Here is a 15701-nt window from a genome sequence, read left to right as displayed (position 1 = left end):
CTATCAAGCCATGAAAAGACACAGAGGAGGCTTAAATGCATATTACTGAGTGAAAGAAGCCAATCTGAAAAAGCTACATGCTGTATGATTCCCAGTGTATGACATTCTGGAAAAGGCAAAACTACGGAGACAGTAAAAAGTGGTTGGGGCTTCCCTGGTGGTTCAGTGGTTAAGAATCCGCCTGCCAATGCTGGGGACAAGGGTTTGAGCCCTGGTCCGGGAAGATCCCACATGTCACGGAGCAAGTAAGTCCATGCGCCACAACTACTGAGCCTGCTCTCTAGAGCCCGCGAGGCACAGCTACTGAAACCTGCGTGCTTAGAGGCCGTGCTCTGCAACAAGAGAAGCCACCACAATAAGAAGCCTGCACAACGAAGAGTAGCCCCCGCTGTCTGCATCTAGAGAAAGCCCGCACGCAGCAACGAAGACCCAACACAGCGCCCCCACCCAAAAAAAAAAAAGTGGTTGCCGGAGGTTGGGGGAAGGGAGTGATGAATAAGTGCAGCACGGAGAATTTTTAGGGTAGTGAAAATACTGTGTAGGATGCTATAATGACAGATGCATGTCATCATACATCTGTCCAGACCCATCCCATGTACAACACCAAGAGTGAACCGTAATGTAAACTACGGACTTTGGGGGGATTATGATGTGTCATGTAGGTTTATCTTGATGACAAATGTACCACTCCGGTGAGTGATGCTAATAATGGGGGAGTTACTCATGTGTGGAGGCGGGGGTATATGGGAAATCTCTCCACCTCCTTCTCAATGTTGTTGTAAACCTAAAACTGCCCTAGAAAAATAAAGTATTTTAAAAGAAAGAAAGAACAAACTTTTACCGATGTGAAGTAGGGTCTTGGAAGACACCTGTGCCAGAGAGGGTCTCCATTAGCTTTTGCGTTCTTCTCTCAACCCTTTCTCCTCCATGGTCCCTGTGCTCAAAAGCTTCCAGAAAAATCCCTCCAAACAGGCTAAGTGTCAGGGGCAGTGACCACTTCGGCCTCGCTGCAGCCTCCAAGCTCCCTTGGTAAGTGAGCAAGGCCTCCAATGAAACAGATGCAAACTCTCTCCCGAACGAGGCTTGCTCCTCGGGACAGAGGGAAGAGCGAATCTCCTCTTTGCTCTGACGGTAAGGTTGCCGAATTTGGCAAATCGAAATATTGGACACCCAATTCCATTTGAATTTCAGATAAACAACAAATAATTTTTTAGTATAAGGATGGACATTTTGCAGGGGACATTTAGCAGGGTGTCCTGTACGGTACCTGGCAGCCCTGTCTCACAGGGACCCAGCAAAGTCAGGTTCACTGCCATGGGAAGCAAAATTGATCTTAGCAGTGAGGCTCCTGACTCTTCTTTCCCAAAGAAGGATGTGGCTATTCAAACTCTGGGTGTGTCTTTCAGAAGCATTCCTGGTCTGGAAAGTGGGGAGAGATACCTGATCTTCAGCAGAAGAGTAGCCAGTAGCAGAAGGGATTTGGGGTAACTGCTCCCCAAGCAGGTCGGTGACTGAATGTCCGACCTGGAATTGTGAAGATCTCACTTCTCTCTGAACCTTTTTCTCCACCTGTAACATGATGCTTCCTATGCTCTTGGGTGGTGTGAGCATGAAATAGGAAAATATATATGTAAGATGTATGCCTAGGAGTCAGTGGTAAGTATCCCTATGTTAGGTTTTTGTTGTTAGCTATTTAGGAAAAAAACGTTTTCCCAAACCGTTGGACCTGCTTTGCTGAAGCTGGCAAGTGCAGGCTCTCGGGTCCACGTGGTCACCAGCCGGGCCCTCCTCCGTGCGGAACCCTCGGCTCTGTGTTGAATGAGCCTATGTCCTTTGTTCCTGCAGTGGGTTCTGGCAGGCTGCCCACTGGACTGTTTTTCCAGGGATCCATCCTGGAGCCTCCCCTCGCTTTGCCTCTGACAGCTGCAGGCTCCATGGTCCCCGAGCACAAGCCCCTGCCGCCTATCTCCTGCTTCTGCTCTCCCTCTGCACAAACCGAGGCCCTGCCCTCAAACACACCAGGAGCATCTCTGGGGTGCCTCCACCTGTCCCTGACGAGTGACCACGGCACACTGAGATGTGGGTTGCCCTCAACCTGGTACATTTTGTCTTACGTGAGCCTTGCGGCCGCCCCTGAAAGCAAACGTCAGCACACCCGCTTCTGCAGATGCAGAAACCGAAAGTGGTGGAAAGAACACCACGTGAGCAGACACCTGTGCTGGCGTTTTACATGCCTGATCTCATAAGTTTAGAGCGGGCAGATTTTGTTGTTGTTGTTCCTATGAATGGAATACATTCAAACATTAGAAAAGCATGATATTAAAAATAAGTCTTCAGGGGCTTCCCTGGCGGCGCAGTGGTTGAGAGCCCGCCTGCCGATGCAGGGGACGCGGATTCGTGCCCCGGTCCGGGAAGATCCCACATGCCGCGGAGCGGCTGGGCCCGTGAGCCATGGCCGCTGAGCCTGCGCAGCGGAGCCTGTGCTCCACAACTGCAAAAAAAAAAAAAAAAGTATCAAAATATTTAGTGACCATTCATTGTATCTCATGAGCGGTGCAAAACAATTCCCGTGTGCTATCCTATTTAATTCTCATGACAATTCTATTTGGTAGGTACTGTTATTATTTCCATTTTACAGATGAAAGAACTGTGGCTTAGAGAGATTAAAAATCTTCTCTAAGCTGGCACATGACAGTACTCGGACCCAGCCCAGAGCTGTCTCAGACTAAAATCTGTCCTCTTAAATTTCGTAAACGTCTTGTGAGGAGGGCCCCATATTCCCATTTTCTAATAAGACTACTGAGACCCAGAGTAAAATGACTTGCCCAGGGCCACAGAATCCAATAACAGATTTGAGCTTGACTCCAGAATCTGTGCTTTTCCATGGAGGTTCCAGTGGCACCTCCTCCAGGAAGCTCTCTGGCATTACTCCAGTGTCCTTCTCATCTGACCTCCAATAGCAGCTTCCTGGGAGCCCTGGAATCTGCAGCAGGTTGCGGATTCTGCATTCACTGGCCAGAGTGAGTAGGTATGTGGGAGCGTGGGACTTCACGGGCACTGGTGTCACACAGACCTGGATCAGGATCCCCCTCTGCCCTCTACCCACTGCAAGTGAACTTGGGCAAGAGACCTCCCCTCTTGGGCCTTAGTTATTCATCATCATGATTCTTGTTTTTATTGTTGTTAATTGTACTAGTGATAAGTGCAGTTGCCAGTTACGGAGTGCCTTCCCTGTACCGTGTTTTGCAGCGGACAGTGTCTTAGTTTGGGTCCCCAGAATCAGACACTGAGACCAGGATTTGGAGCAAGTAGTTTAGGTAGGAGGCAACCCCACTAAGCTTGGTGAGGGAGTGGTCATGTGACATAGGGAAGGGAGGAAAACCATTGAGTGTGTATAATGAACAGCTTCCCGCCCTGGGCAACTGGGCTCCATCCTGCTGGGGGCCCCTGAGAAATCATGTGCCTCGCCCCCTCAACTGTCATCCTGAGGGAATCCGCCACTCCTGTCCCTCTGTGGTTGGGAGTCAGTTTATTGAGGGCAAGGCATTCCCGCAGCCTCAGGTGGATAGGAACTGTCTGCAGATGCTCAACAGCCCAGCCTCCCCACAGGAGTTTCAGGAGCTTTAGAATTAACATTTAATTACCATTGACCTTGTGTTTTCCCAGCAAGTTTTTTATCCCTTTTGTGGCGGGGGGTGGGGGGGGGTCTATGCTTTTTACCTTATCTAGGTTTCTCACATCACCATGTTAGGTGTGGAGTAAACCTCCATAAATTCAGGCTGACCAGATGGTTCTTTCAGTCATCAGCACAGATTTACTGGATACCTACGATGTGCTAGGTATGTGTTGTTCTTTTTTTTTAATTAATAAACTTTATTTCTTGAGCAGTTTTAGGTTTACAGAAAAATGAGTGGAAAATACAGACTGCTCTAAACCCTCGAACCCCATTTCTCCTATTATTAATGTCTTGCATTAGTGAGGTACACTTGTTACAATTGATGAGCCAATATTGATACGTTATTATTAACTAAAGTCAGTAGTTTATACTAGGATTCACTTTTTGTGTTGTGCATTCTCTGGGTTTGAACAAATGCCTAATGACATGTATCACATAGACTAGTTTCACTGACCTCAGAATCCCCTGTGCTCCAACTATTTCTCCCTCCCTCCACTGCCCCATCCCCTGACCCAGGTGCCATTTTTAGTGCTGGGGATACAGTTGGGACAAACTGAAATTTCTGTCTTCGTGAATCTGACGTTTTAATGGAGGAGACGGACAAGAAACCCCTAGTACCAGACTGTGACTGTATTTGGAGATAGGGTCTTTACGGAGGTAACTAGGTTAAAATGCGTTCCAATATGACCGATGGCCGTATAAAGAGAGGAAGTAAGGACAGAGACAACAGAGGGAAGCCCATTCGAAGGCACAGGGAGAAGGCGACCCTCTACAAGAAGAAACCAACCCTGCTGACACCTTGACCTTGGACTTCTAGCCTGTAGAATTGTGAGGAAATAAACTTCTATTGTTTGAGCTCCCCAGTCTGTGGTGGTTTGTGTGGCAGCCCTAGCCGCCTAAGACAGGAGGCAAGAAGCCTGTCCTTCCATTGTCCCTCCCAGCCAGTCCACTCAGAGGTGTTAGGAAGGATGGACTGTAATAGGGAAGAACAAATCTGACTCCATATTGGATCTGTTTCTTTTACTTTAACCTTTGCATTCTATTGCTTTTGCTACAAGTTAAGAATGTTGCCAATAGCCTGAAAAATACAAGGTAGCCCATTCTCAAGGCTCTGACCTTTAAAGGAACAACATTTTTGCATTCATATAGAGATAAAAAGTGGCAGAACAGAGAATAACATTTGTCTCATTGGAAGTTTATAGGAACATTGTGACCACACCTGCATGGACAGCTGTAAGAGCAAAGAATTCCAGCACCCAAAAGTTTGCAACAATCAGCCACACCCCTCCCCTTTTGGCATAAAAGAAGCCTGAATTCTAACTCAGGAAAGATGGTTCTTTGGGACACGGGTCCATCATCTTCTCTGTTTGCTGGCTTTCCAGATAAAGTCAACATTCCCTGCCCCAACACCTCGTCTCTCGATTTATTGGCCTGTCCTGAGGCAAGTAATATGAGCTTGGACTCAGTAACAGTCTGCTGCTAGACCCAAACAATTTGGGTACAAGGGTCTGCGTGTCAGTGGCCTTCCTTTCCTTCTGGGGTGGCAGAGCTGTCCCCTGTCACTGCTGGTTGTGGTGGCCACTTACCGAGGGCCCACCAGCTGTGTCCAGAACAGTGCCGTGAGTAAGAGCACAGAAATCAGGAATCTGACAGACAGACTGTGGTCAAGGCCCACTCTTCCTTCCACTTAGCAGCTGTGTGACCTTGAGTGGGTTATTTCATCTCCACAAGCTATGTGACCTTGAGTGGGTTATTTCATCTCCACAAGCTATGTGACCTTGAGTGGGTTATTTCATCTCCACAAGCCTCAGCTTCTCCATCTGTCAAATGAGAGGAAATGACTGCCTCCTGCCTCCTGTGGCTGTTGGGGACCAATGGCGAATGTTTGGGGTGCAGTCGGCACAGTGCCTGCCACTCAGATGAGTTAGCAGCTATTTTATTCTGTATAGTATTTGTCTTTACGCCTAGCCTGAGATGGAGGTATTATTTTCACTTCACGGCAAGGGAACTGACCTAAAGGACCCCTTCTGCTGACCAGTCAGTCCGCCCACAGCCTTGAACCCCGCTGCAAATCCTGCGGTGGGATCACTGGGGCACTTGAGTGAGGCACTGACGTCACCGGTGTCGAGGTTGTGGGCGTGGCTTTGTAAATAAGTTTTGAAAATCCTTATCATCTTGTCTGTCCCTCTCCAGCCCCTTGAGTCAGCAGTACTGGCCCTGGAACAGACTTTCTGTGACATTTCCAGCTTTTTGCCCCCCTACTTCCATTCTAATTTACCTCTCTGGGCCTCAGTCTCCTTATCTGGAAAATGAGGTTTAGAGGTTCAGGGATTTTTCAAGGTTCCTCGTAGCAGCAGAACCATCCTGGAACTCTGCTTTAAATGCTGCGGGGGGATTGATGACCCCATGGTGGCAGTCACACTTAATGAAAACTCTTATTGATTGTGCTTCTGTGTCCGGGGCTTTTCATATATCATCTCATTTTGGTCAAAGGCTCTGACAAAGAATCATTGAGGTAGACAGTGTTGTCCCTGTTTTTCGGATGAGAAGACAGAGGTCCAGAGATGTGCAGTGATGTGGTCGAGGACTTGGGGCCAGTGCTTGGCAGAGCTGGGAATCAAACTAAAGTCCGTCTGGGTTCAAAGCCTGTGCCTCCTTGTACCCCCTCCCCCTGCCCCCACCCTATATCTCGTGGCTTACAGGTTTAGGTTTGTTTTGTTTTGAGGCAGACATTGTTTTGTCTGAACTACAATTCAGTTCAGGTTTATGGAAAAAAAATAACATTCATAACAACACAGGTGACCTTCAAGCTTTAGCAGCAATCTCAGTGCCTGGGGAATGATTTTTACAAAGCCCGCTCTTCCTTTCCTCTTCCTTGTGAAGAGAAAAGACCTGTGCCCTGGGCATTTGCTTTAACTTTCACAAAAAGAAGCCAAAGGCAGGTGTGTCTCTCCAACTCTCCTTTGAAATGGAGGGAGTGAGGAACAGAGAAGTTATTGAGGCTTGGGGCTGAAATTTGAGGGCAAATTGAAATCTTGGAGAAGTTGCCTGTGCTGATTTCCTTTGGACATTAAGAAGTCCGGCAGAAGGCTGCTAATTGTCAGGGCTTCCCAGAGCTCAGAGGAGGTTCCCAGAATGCGCTGCAAGAGAGAAGGACAAAGACAAATGAGAGGAGCCTGCATGGCCCTGCTTCCCTTTATTCTGCACGTGGCTTCAGATCTGCGCTTGTAGGAGCCTGGCATGATGGGCACAGACACACGTGCGAACACTTTGTCTGCTGGCGAGTGCAGTGAAGAGGGGGGTGGGGAGAGGAAGAGGCAGAGGAGGAGCCTCAGAAGGCCTGGATTCGGGCTCAGCCCAACCACCAGCTAGCTACCTGTGTGACCTGGAGGAAGTTGCTTGTCTGGTGGCCCCCGCAGTCTCAGTCTCTAAGAGAAGGTTGGACATTATACTATCTCAGTGTTCCATCTGGGTCTAACAGAGATGACCTTGGCCAATACGTTGTGGAACTCTGTTTCCTAGGAACATACTCTGAACAGCAGCAATAGGAAGAAACGACAAAAGTAGCTCAGGCTTATTAAGCACTAAGTGTGGGCTACGCACTATGCAAAACATTTTGCATGGCTTATATCACTTGTGTCTCCTAATAAATGCAAGAGCTGGATACTTTTATATCCGCACACTTAAAGATGAGAAAACTGAGGCTCAGAGAGGCTGAATCGCTCGAGCTAGAAAGTGGCAGACCTAGGATTCGAACCAGGCATTCCCCCTGTAGTGCAGCTTCAAGTAGCAGCCATAGGCCTGGATGCAGGGGCGGATACTGCCAGGCCCCGTCGAATGGCCCTCACCCCAGGTTCCACAGAGCCAAAGGCTGACCTCCCCCAACTGAGTGTCCCTGCCTTAGGCAGGCATTGCTGGAGTGTAACGGGATGTGCTTAGAGAGGCCACAGCAGCCAGAAACCTGACCTGCTCCCAGACCTGTCCCTGAGAGGGGCTGGAGGACAGCTTGGGGCTTGGAGATCGGTTCACTCTAGCCCAGCTCTTCCCTAGCAGGCCAAGTGGCTTTTGGCCCTTGCTAATGGCATCAGCTCAGATCAGTGCCAGGGGAGCCGCTGGCCATGTGGGGCACTCTGGGCGGGTGGCCCTTGGTCCCTTTGGTTGACACACCACCTGCTTCGAGTTGGCAAGGCAGAAATTGCAGCTGGGAGGGCTGCCCAGGTGCAGGAGTCAGTTTCATTCCTGCATGTGCGTTACTTGCAAGCCCGAACCACAGAGCCTGCTTGCAAATTCCAGACCACACCACACTGGAAGCCGACCTGATCGAATATTCATGGACACTGTTGGGTTGTCGTCCTCATGAGTCCCATGATCTGCATTTATTGCTTTGACGCTATTTTATGATAGTGATTTTCCCTCCTTTGCTGTGTGCCGCATTTTCACCATCCTCCAAAATAATCCGCCTTAGAGCTACGTGGACAGCTGTGGCTTACCAAAATTGTGCTCAGCCATCAACCTGGGAAAGAAAATTAATTTATATATCAGGCACTGATGACAGTGATAGAAGCACTTAAATATTTGTAGAGGTGAATGGCATGGAAGGAAAAAAAAATCTTCCAGTCAGACACTGGGTTTAGTCAAGGTTTAACACAGAGTACTCATACAGCACGTCTATGAGCTAGATGATGTTATTATTACCTCCATTTTTCAGATGAGGAAACTGAGGCACAGAGAAGTTAAGTAACTTGCCCAAGGTCTCATAAATTGCAAAAGGCAATTTGCTGAGCCCAATTTGTACTTATTTGGAAAATGGGGGATGATAATTCCTAATTTATTAGGTTCTTGGGAAGATAAGATTCTGTAAGGGAGGAGCGCTGAGCACATAGAATGTTCTCCTTTATCCCTCCTTCCCTCCCACATTCTTTCTTTCTTTCCTTCCAATGTTGATCAAAGTCGCCATTATGTCAGGTCTAGTGCTAGGTCCTGGGGGGATAGCCCAAAAAGTCAAACAGCGCCCTCATCCTTCCTCTCTCCTGAGAGAATGCCATTCTACTGGGAAGGGGGCAATAGACAGTGACCCTCACATTGTCTCACGCTCCCCCGGTCCCAAGGGGTGTGTCAATATTTCCCCTCATATGGCTTCTGCCTCCCCCCTGGTTCTGGAGGAAGAGGTGATTCTTACCGGCAGACAGAGTCAGAGAATCTTTGCCATCTGTCACCCCTTCCTTAGCATTTTATGTGACCAAGACTCTGACCCAGGCAGAGGCCAGAGAAATGGAGCGTTTGTCCAAGGTCACACAGGGAGTAAGCAGCTGAGCGAGGATTTGAACAAGACGCGTCTGACCCAAGCCCTGTGATGAGGCCATGCATTCCAAACTCAGGCCACTCTGATGGGTGCAAAGTCCCTCCCTGCTTTGAGCCCAGATCCACAGCCTGCCATCTGTATCCAGCAGCTCCAACCTTGGATCCAGCCTCGCCTGCAGCATTCCCCAAATAGAAGTCACTCCATTCAACTCCTCTCTGGCAAATGTTTGGCATCGTGACTCTGTCCTCACTCGAGATCCCTGATTCCTTCGATCTTCTCCTTAGAAAGAATGTTGAGTTCCTGTCCCTTTCCTGGGACACTTCCTAGACCTACTAGCCTTCATCAAAGTCCCCTTCTAAGCAAGATGCCTGAAGTCGAATGGGCCACTGCAGAGGAGGGCTAAGGAGCGTTGTGACTGGCTTCTCACCTGCCATAGTGAGCACTTGCTCTCAGGCTTCCTGCTGGGCACACCCAGCACAGCATCATCTTTGAGTCAACTAGAACCCCTAGCTGACAGGCACACCTGCTGCCGCTACTCAGGCAAAGTGTGCAGGCACCCACGTGCCTGGAGCGCCTCCTGGATTCCAGGCCCAATTCCCGTACAGTGCTGTTCACAAACTTCACCCCATCTCTCCAGCGCAGGTCTTATCAGCTCCATTTGCAGATGAGACAGCTGAGGCTCAGAGAGGGGCTGTACTAAGAAGCACAGGATTAAGTGAAAACCCCCAGTTTGGTATCCCTGTGGTCAAGTTTTGAGTCGCAACGGGCAGGACCTGTAACTACCCTGTGACCATCATGTGATTGGATTCAGTCTCTCATACATGCCATTCACAACATTTTAGGGTTCCGAGTATCTCAGGACCCTAGGTTGGGCTGTGACCCCTAACTTTGTAACTTCCGGAATTTAATCAGCATGACATTCATCAATGTCATGAATAGGACACTGCTGAGTTCAGAGTCCTGACGTTTCTGCTAGAGACCTGCCCCTCTCCGGCCTCTACCAACTCACTGACTTTTGAATCTTGACCCAAGGAATCCAGCAAACATACTCTCATCCCCGCAAACTTCTCCAGCTTGTCCAAATGAACATTGCTTGAGACCACTGTGGTGGACCTGGGTAGTTTTGAATCTGCCTCTGTTCCTCTTTTGGTATTAACATTTTTATTTTCCTTTGGGGAAGATGGTAGATTAAAATATTGCTTCTAGTTCTTCATTCCATAGAACAGGATTATACATCGTACCCTTCACCTCCTGGGTTTTCAGTGCTCCTCGGTCAGGTAGCTTTATCTCCCCATGGCAACACTGTTGGGCTTGGTCAAGAGACTTGCGCTGACCTATGGGATGTGGGTGGACACGAGGTGAGCAGAGTGTCTCGGTGTGCTTGTGAGGTCTGCCTGTCATCTGAGATGAGCAAATCATGTCTCCTGGTCCACATGGGATAAGGAGCAAGTGGCGCAGACCCAACTCACCCTGGAGCCTGGAGCCCAGCCCAGGCGACCCCAGCAGGGGCATAGTTTGTCCTCAGATGCGTGAGCAAGAAAAAAATGCTTGTTAGTGTAAGCCACTGAGTTTGGTGGTGGTTCACCAGGATTAGTGCAGTAATCGCCAGTTTCTGCAATGAAGCATCCCCCTTCCATCCTCAGCTGCTTGGATGGGGCTCGGCATCACCCGGGGGGGGAGAGCATGCTCCAGGTGCGGTTAGCAGGCGTCCCTGTGCTGGTGGCTCTCCATTTGCCACCCCCCTCCCATCCACTCTCTGCCCAGCTGCAAGCCCAGGGTCCCTTTCTCCCCTGCAGTGTCCCCACTGGGCTGGTAACACTGTTTTCTTTCCTTACCCCTCAGGCCAACAGAAGGTATGAGATTCTGTCCGTGATCTTCCCAGCTGCCTCAGCATCTCTGTCGGCTCCCTATCTCTCTCTCTCTCTTTTTTCCTTTTTTCTTTTGTCCTACCCAGTCACATGGAGGTTTTCTTGCCCTTTTGGAACTCTGAGGTCTTCTGCCAGCGTTTAGTAGATGTTCTGTGCGAATCATTCCACTTGTAGATGTTTTTTGTTTGTTTGTTTGTTTGTTTTGCGGTACGCGGGCCTCTCACTGCTGTGGCCTCTCCCGTTGCGGAGCACAGGCTCCGGACGCGCAGGCTCCGCGGCCATGGCTCGCGGGCCCAGCCGCTCCGCGGCACGTGGGATCCTCCCAGACCGGGGCACGAACCCATGTCCCCTGCATCGGCAGGCGGACTCTCAACCACTGCGCCACCAGGGAAGCCCTGTAGATGTATTTTTTGATGTATTCATGGGAGGGGGTGAGCTCCACGTACTACTCCTCCACCATCTTGATTCCTCCCCCGTCGGCTTCCTAATTCACCCCATGTCTCCGTAAACAGACCAAGCAGTACTTCCATACAGAATCCCCCCACCCACTAGCGGACCCTCTGCTGGGATTCGGTCTGGTCCAGTATCACAGTCCTGACTGCAAATCCCAGATGCCCGTGGGCAAGTTACTTAACTTCATTTTTTCCCCAGTTGACAAAATGAGGATTACACTGTTGCCGTTTTGAGGTTGTCGTGAGAAAGAAATCAGATGACGGATGGGCAGTGCCCAGCCTTGTGCTTAACTCCTGGGGGCTGCAAGACAGGTCATCTCTCCCAGCCCATCTTGCTCTGGCCGGCATCAAATGCGGTGCCAGGCACTCACTAAAGCATTAATAAATATTTGTAGTTTGAAAAGCTCTATGGTAGATTTTCTTCCTTTGACCTTTTGATTATTTTCCCTCTTGAAATAGCACAATAAGGCCCCTAGTGCCATGGTGACGGTCTCTATAGAAATCCATAGCTTGTTCTCAGCACACCCACGGATGCCAGTGGGAGGCTGGCATAGATTTGGACCAATGGAGAGAAGGCATGTTTAGCCTTGTCCTGGTTACAAAGAACATGTTTTTTTTTTTCTTCTTTCAAATGGACCTTCCTGTCCCCAATTCAGCATCACCTAGGTCTCTCCTAATGTGGGTTAATTTTCCAACAGCTCCTAGAAAGAGTATATTTCCAGCCTCTCCTGGGATAGACAGAGGAGTTTCGAACAGGGTAAAGCAAGTTTCGATGGAGACTATTTGGATCCTGCCAAGGAGTCAGGTGGCTCTGATCTCATTCCTGCCCTGGAGTGGGAGTGTGTTTGCTTAGAACAGGTAATCCTTTTGAATGCTGTAATCTGAGGTTAGAAATAGACTTGTGTTGCTACCAGAAATCCCTGATGTTTTGGCCTTTTCTTTGTCAGGCTTGCCCTGGTCAAGGTTGGGCATGTATTTGCTTAGGAATGGAGGTCCTTTATGAAACCAAGGAGGGCCTCGGTCCCTTTAAGAGGGTCCTTGAGGAGAGACAGTCAGAGAATCACAGAGATGAGGGCCAGATGGCCAGTAAACAGGATGACAGTGAGTTAGGGAGAGGACCAGCTGGGCCGTCTGCTTTAATCACCTTGCAGCGGAGAAGCCTTCAGTCGGTGGCTGCAGTTGGAAGATTTGGGTGAGGGCTGGGCAGCCTGATCCAGGGACCTCAGAAAGGTCTGACTGACCCCACCTTCTGCCTGAACTCAGAGTTCTAGACCTGGGAGACAGTCGGAAAGCAACAGAAAAAGTATGGGCTGTGGGGTCAGACAGCTCCAGGTTCAAATCCTAGCTGTGTTCCTTGGATGGTGATATAATCTGTCTGAGCCTCCAATTCCTCATCTGTGAAATGGGATGATAATCCCATCTCACAAATACACTGTGAGGTAAGTACAAATAATGGGTAGACTACCCTGCATGGGGTAAAGCTCAGGAAATTTTAGTCCCCCTCTCCTCTGGAGAGCATACTAATAACTTTTTAACCAAGAGGGGCATAAAGGAAAATCTTTCTCTGAGCGTCTGGAATCTTGGCAATTTAAAAATGAAATCCCCAAATCCTGCTTAAATACCTTACTTAGAATGCAAGTATATCACTTAGGACTGACTGGTTTTTCAGCTCCCTGTAACAGAAAACCTAGATAATAGTGGCTTAAACAAGATAAAGATTTATTTTTCACTCATAGGAAACTGCAAACAGTTGAGGACTGGAATGGTGGCCCCCCAGCAGTTCCCTCCAAGGAGCCAAGGCTCCTTCCATCTTTTAGTTCCACTATACTTACAGTGTGGCTTCCACTGTGAAGGTCATTGCATGGTCATAAGTGCTGCCAGAGCACCAGCCATCATGCCACCATTCCAGGCACCAGCAAGGAGAAAGAGAAGTATAAGAGTGTGCACCTCTCAGATGAGTCAGCATTTAAAAATTTTAAACACAAACAAACAAACAAAAACCTACCAGAAACTCCATCCAATGATTTCTGCTTATAGCTTATTGGCTCCCCCTACAGCCAGGGAGGCTGGGAAATGGACTGGGTGAGTGGACCCCCCAATAATATAGGGGTTCTATTAATAAGGAGAAATGGGAGAATGTTGTCCCTTCCATAGCCGATTCAAAGCTTCTTCAATTTCACTGGAAAGGGCTGCCTAGGTCAACGCTGGGAATATTTCCCCAGGAACCAAAAGCATCTTGAGAACCTGGTCCTCCATAGGTTGTCAGCAAAGGTGAGTTCCTGTCTCCCTTCCAACCTCCTGTTGCCCCCTACCGCTTCCATGTTAGAAAATCTAGCATTAGCTTACATCCAACTTCAAATGCTACCTAGATTTAATGAATCAGAAAGGTTCAGAGTCAGAAGCTTAGGTGAATTACACACAAGTTCCATGCGGAGAATTTACTAAAAACCCTAAGACTGACCACTGAAATCGAAAATAGTTTGCATTATCTCCCACCTACCTACCTTATCAGCTGCATTAGTTCTCTATCACTGTGTAACAAATGACCCCCAAACTTAGTGACTCAGAAAACAACACGGGTTTATTATGTCACAGTTCCTGTGGGTCAGGAATGTGGGTGTCCTCTGTGAGAAGCTGGGGTCCTCTGGCTCAGGGCTTCTCACAAGGCTGCAACCAAGTTATCCGATGAGGCTGCAGTCATTTCAAGGCTCAACTCAGGGTCGATCTGCTTCCAAGCTCACTCATGCGGTTGTTGGCAGGATTTAGCTCCTTGCTGGCTGTTGGCCGGAAGCTTCCTCAGTTTCTTGCCACGAGGGCTTCTCCGTAGGGCAGCTTACAATATGGCAGCTTGCTTCATCGGAACAAGCAAGTGAGAAAACCAGAGACAGAGTGGGAGCAAGAGGTCTTTTATAACCTAATCTTGGAGGTGGCATCCCATTGCTATCTCATTCTATTTGTTATAAACAAGTCACTAGGTCCAGCCCAACTAAAGGGGAGGGAGGGGGGAACATTTTAGAAGCACCAATCAGTGTCCTGCTTCATCACTCACCTTCTCTCTCTGGGTTCCTGACATAGGAGTCTATTTCCTTCCATGAACAAGCCCAGCTCCTTTCTACCACAGGGCCTTTGCACGTACAGTTCTGTCTGCTTGGTAGCTCTTCCCTTCCTCACTGCCTAATTTCAGATTTCTTCTCCAGCCTCATTTTTGCAGAGAAGCCTCTCCTGACCACCCTTCTCCTGAGGCACGGGAAGGAGGGGTGCCTTCACTCAGCCCTGGGTAGCCCAGGAGGTTACCTTCAAGCAGAAGCCTGGACCCTGACCATTCAATTCTCTCTCTTATGAGGTTGGCTGCATTGGGACCCTTTAGCTGTAGCTGTAATCATCAAGCAGACGGACTTTGGATCTAGCTCACAGATTATTTTTTTTTTTAACATTTATTTATTTTGGCATGCAGGACCTTCACTGCAGCATGCTGAGTTGCGGCATGCGAACTCTTAGTCGCAGCATGCATGTGGGATCTAGTTCCCCCGACCAGGGATTGAACCCCGGCCCCCCGCATCGGAAGCGTGGAGTTCCACCCACTGGACCACCAGGGAAGTCCCTAGCTCACAGATTCTTTTTTTTTTCTTTTTTTTTTTTTTTGCAGTATACGGGCCTCTCACTGTTGTGGCCTCTCCCGTTGCGGAGCACAGGCTCCGGATGCGCAGGCTCAGCGGCCATGGCTCACGGGCCCAGCCGCTCCGCGGCATGTGGGATCTTCCCGGACCGGGGCACGAACCTGTGTCCCCTGCATCGGCAGGCGGACTCTCAACCACTGCGCCACCAGGGAAGCCCAACTCACAGATTCTTGACATCTCATACTGGGCTGCCCCAGAAGTCCAAATAGGGGAAAGAGACGGACCCCTATTTCAGGTCAGGACCCAGCTCTGAATACATGTGTTTTTCTGGCGAAGCTTCTTTTATCAACTGTATTCATTCCTTCATTCACTTGTAATGGGTATGATTTTCAGTCTACAAACTCAGGTGTGGGATAAATAGAAAATAGGTATTTCTTTATTATACCGAACTAAGTTCAGTTTCTATTTTGAGCCTCCATTTTGCCGGGTTGGATCACAACTGGGTCACAGTCAATCCATCCCCTCCATTCCCCGGCAATCACATCTATGCTTGGTGTGCAAAGGTGATGGGAGGGAGGCCACCGGTCATCGATGTCAGTTTCAGTGGCATTTATCTTTCAGCCATTGGTCAATGCAGGTCACCATGTTTGTGCCCTGTCTCAGATCAGGTGACCCTGTTACCTCCGTGACATTATGGGGCTCACAGGAGTCATTGTATTACTTCTTATGCCTCACAGGATTGTGGGAAACTCTGAGATGTCTAAGTTCCCAATCGCCTACATGCCA

At 49.0% G+C, this 15701-nt stretch overlaps 1 long non-coding RNA gene across 1 annotated transcript; it reads right to left on the bottom strand.

The window, feature by feature from the left end:
* Positions 1-3725: 3725 nt before the first annotated feature.
* On the bottom strand, positions 3726-14914 carry LOC113608205 (uncharacterized). Its single transcript, XR_003428253.1, has 3 exons — positions 13131-14914; positions 7993-8189; positions 3726-6816 (listed from the first exon to the last, which is right to left on the bottom strand). It is a non-coding gene; the product is annotated as an uncharacterized LOC113608205 (long non-coding RNA).
* Positions 14915-15701: the final 787 nt, after the last annotated feature.

Source organism: Aethalodelphis obliquidens, unplaced genomic scaffold, assembly GCF_003676395.1.
Source record: "Aethalodelphis obliquidens isolate GAN/ISIS:26980383/991018 unplaced genomic scaffold, ASM367639v1 scaffold52, whole genome shotgun sequence".
Taxonomy (NCBI): domain Eukaryota; kingdom Metazoa; phylum Chordata; class Mammalia; order Artiodactyla; family Delphinidae; genus Aethalodelphis; species Aethalodelphis obliquidens.
Note: the sequence above shows the minus strand (reverse complement) of the source record. Positions and strands in the feature narration are given on the sequence as shown.